Raw genomic sequence first — 4,597 nt, forward strand, 5'->3', positions numbered from 1 at the left:
TCACATTGCCAGGGGACCCTGACCAAGCGTCGCTCCTGGACGATTATGGAGTGAGAGTGTGTTGGTACAGCAGGTTTCTCACAGCCTGTTTTGACTGAGACTGAACCAAAACAGTTAATGTGTCATAAAACCAAAGCAATGAGCTAGATAAAGCTAAAATGTAGTAAAGCTGCACAAAAAGCCACTTTATTGATAGTATCAAACAACTGGATCCTGTACTGTAGCTTATGCTGACATGCTATTTTAGTGAACAGCAGATTTAAAAACCATAAAATCCTATAACCAAAAAGAGAAGCTAAACAGTGCTAAAATGTTCATTAAAGCTGCACAGGACGATCTTTCTTCTAACGTCTTGGATCCTGCAGCTGACGTGCTGTTTTCACCGTTCTGTAGACAATGTTTCACAGCGAAGGTCAAACTTATTTTTGTGACCCTGGCAGTGTTGTTGGGCTACCTGTTAGAACACAACAGTCACAGAGTTGATAAGAAGAACTGAAAATAGACTCACAGTGTTGCTGTATCACATGGTAAAGCATTGTGTGCAGGAATAACTGCAGGCAGACACGTTCTAAATCTGCTACTGAGTCCGGCATGTGACCCAAAGATAGAAAAAACAAATCAAGGCTCTTGAAGCATTGAGCAAGGAGTCCTTGAATTAATAAAACAAACACACACTCACATACACACATCTCTCATGGAGGCGTAAAAAATATCATTAGCCTCCTACTTGTCTGCTGCCTATTTCTGTATTTGCAGTGCAACACCACTGTGCTATGGGTTTGGGTTTTTTCCTTACATTTCAAATCATTCTGAAAAAGAATAATTGCTTTTATGGTTCCTGGTGGCGTAACATCAACATGTAGATTATGTAAGACCAAAACTCTCCTTGGAAAACCACTTTGAAATGAATCCCTGTGCGGGTTGTTTTTACCAAGAAATGGGAAGTGTATAGTCTAAAAGGGGTCCTTGAACGCAGCTTCATCTTAAATTTATTTCCTTAAATGACAAAAGCAGCCAAGACCTCTACGGTTGGTAAGATAATAAAGCGTTTTGACAGGCAAATGTTTTCATAGCTGTTGCATTAGTATGTGTGTGTATGCAGTTTTGAGGTGTCATATTATACACTTTTTGAAAGTGTTGTTAGAAAGAGTTTTTCTGCAGACTAAGGGAAAAGATTCAGTGTGTGGGAAGGAGCTGGGTCTTCATCAGATTGTATTTCCCACTCACTTCCCTGAGTCTGTCTGCATGCTGGACAGTTTAACAGAGTTAAGGTGTGTGTGTGTGTGTGTGTGTGTGTGTGTGTGTGTGTGTGTGTGTGTGTGTGTGTGTGTGTGTGTGTGTGTGTGTGTGTGTGTGTGTGTGTGTGTGTGTGTGTGTGTGTGTGTGTGTGTGTGTGTGTGTGTGTGTGTGTGTGTGTGTGTGTGTGTGTGTGTGTGTGTGTGTGTGTGTGTGTGTGTGTGTGGGGGGGTCTCATGTGTTACATAACATGTCACGGCTGCCTTGCCGAACACACGTGATCTCATATCTAAATCCCTGCTTTCCTTTTTTTTGTGACTATATACTGTACATTGCACATGCAGCCTACTGTGTGTGTGTGTGTGTGTGTGTGTGTGTGTGTGTGTGTGTGTGTGTGTGTGTGTGTGTGTGTGTGTGTGTGTGTGTGTGTGTGTGTGTGTGTGTGTGTGTGTGTGTGTGTGTGTGTGTGTGTGTGTGTGTGTGTGTGTGTGTGTGTGGGTGGGTGGGTGGGTGGGTGGGTGTGTGGTGTAGTGTATTTGTTATGTTTGCATGCACAAGCAGCAACACCTAATGTGCAGTGATGTGTATCCAGCATTTCTCTTTTAAGTGACATGCATATATTGTCTTTGTATCTCAGTGGGTAACCCTATATACAACCTGCTGTATTTAATCCTGCAAAAACAACACAGTGATTAGTAGGTTTGTACTTCAAAGAAAGGTAATTTATTTCTGATAGAATATTGTATGTCATCTGCTTGTGTTAGCAGTCTCACCTGCACACCTTTTTCAGCAACTACCCTCCTCCTGGCAATGCCAATGAAGTCTCTTCCAACCAGAAATATACTTTATCATCTTTGTTTTAGATCCTACAGAGCTTGCATTGCCTTCAACCACCATAGGGGGCATCAAAGTAAAGGTTACAATTCAAGCTTTTAATTAGTTGTAGTGTCAGAAACCAACACACTCTCTCTCCATAATCGCCCAGGAGCGACGTTTGGTCAGGGTCCCGTGGCGTGCAGTTGTAATGCTCCTAGGCTCCTTCAGCTTCATAAAGGGACGCAAATAGCATTCAACTGATTGCAATGTATTCCCATCTACGGCGGGATTTGACGCTCATGGAAGCACGGCATTCGTTTGTGTCGGCTGCCCTTAAAGGCAATGTGAGCGTCCATTCCCATTGGATATCAGAATTGTACACCCGGAAGTAAGTATTCCCCTTACTATCGATTGATTTTACAGTGATATCTGCACTACTCATCGACTAAAAAACACCAGATTATCCTTGTTAATTACACAACATTGATTGGTTTAAATTGTGTGCAATGCTTTTGTATGTTTCCCCTTCGATTCGGAGAAACAAATATTTTTTCGGAGTAAAGGATGGCAGAAGACACTACACTACCCAGAATCCCCAGCAATCGTTTAGGACTACACCTTGTGCTCTGTTTGACAAACCCCGTTTTTTTTCACCATTCATTCCAATGGCTGGCGTCTATGTCACGTGATCTTCAAATTTCTCCCTGCAGAAAAAAAAACATGGCCGAACTTCGTTTTATTCTCGGCGGAAAATGTCTATTTTAAAGTTAGTTTGGCCATTAAAATGCGTTTTGATGTCATTCGATGCTAGAAATATGAGTTGTTATTTCAGATTATGTGTGCAGTGGATGTACATGATCTTTAGTTTGCTAGTTATTACGAAGATTACTTCAGGAAATTGCATCCATAGAACGTTTTCATTGTTACCAAGGTGGTTGCGAGGGACGCTGCCATCGACATTATTTCTGTTATGTTGTGTAACTGTTTAATGGTGTTATCTTTATTGCTACCCCCTTCCCTGTCAATGTTGGTCCACAGCGCAAACGTATTAGTTCAACAAAATCCGCATCTAAAGATACGTTATTTTCCCCTGTACAATTCCAGTCTCACATCTCACATCACATCGTCATTAACAAATAGACCGAAAACATTTAAAAAAAATAAAATAATACTTTATTCCGAGTGTGCTTGCTTTTCTCTTTGAAAGTCGTCACATAAAGGCATTGTAATACACGGTTCGGCTGCATTAAATATTACATATCTGCCGTAGTTCTCTATTTATAGAGCCCTGATGAGAAGACTTCTAGACAAACATGAGGAACTGCCGCCAACACTGAAAACGTGACGTGAATCATAAATATATCAGCAATTAAACAACATCTTACATTTCTTTTCACACAATACGTCTCTTTGCAGGATCAACACTAATTCGGCTGACTTTAATATTTGATCCAATTGGTAGATAGGCTGTATTTACACCATAAAGGTGCACAGCTGATAGAAAGGGACACCTGGTGGTTAAAGCATGTTATTGAATTTCATTATTTGTATTATGAGATATTAATAGGATCCCTATGAAGTATATTCATTACTCGTTATTCTCTACTAATAGTTAATTAAAAACTGTATATAATGACTATTTTGCACATCCCTTTCAAGATTTCAAGATTTTCTAAGGTTTATTGATCATATTCACAAACGGTGTAGTTATGCAGTGAATTAAAAACTTGGGTCGCAGGTTCCTCAATAGTGCATTACAAGACATCTATCAATATTTGTGCATACCTCCAGCAATGTTAACTATGTTGAAGCACTTATTTTAACTGATATTATACATATGTATTATACTCTTATAGGATGTATATAGATATTTCATCTCCGGCCTTGTCAGGTATTGAACAATCAATAAATAAAGAACACAGAACTATTAAATATAAAACACAGAATTTGTGTGATTATACTAAATGATTTACAAATAAACACCAATGCATATTTACAACTGTTACAGATGATGATGTAACGCAAATGTTTCCAACTTGGGATCAATAAAGTATATCTTATCTTAAGATGATCGATGGTGAAGGATTATTTGAATTATTTGAAGTATTAAAGTAACGTGGTATGACAGGAAAGTTAAATCTGGTATATTCCTTTTAATGCCACCTTATTTATATTCATGTGTGTTAAATTAGAAAGGACAAAGTATCTTTTCCCTCCCCCAATATATTGAGGTGAATTCCTTGTGTTTAGAGAGAGAGGTGAGAAGGGGACACCATATTTGGAGATAGTGCCAGACGCTGGAATGCTTCCCTCGTAAAAAATGGGTGTGCGTGACACAATCTTGTAGCAGATGTGTATGTGTTTTCATTGAAGTAAATATAAGAGCTACATGATTACTGGTCAACTATACCTCTGTTCTTATTCTTTCATGTGTGGGTACTAAATGGCTACAAACATTGTGGAGAAATTAGCTTAAACATCTTTTATTACTCTATATGAAATGGAAACAGTTTTTATGACAGGGACGAGAGAGGTGGGGGAGGGA

This window comes from Notothenia rossii (genome assembly GCF_949606895.1).
Source record: "Notothenia rossii genome assembly, chromosome: 5".
NCBI lineage: Eukaryota > Metazoa > Chordata > Actinopteri > Perciformes > Nototheniidae > Notothenia > Notothenia rossii.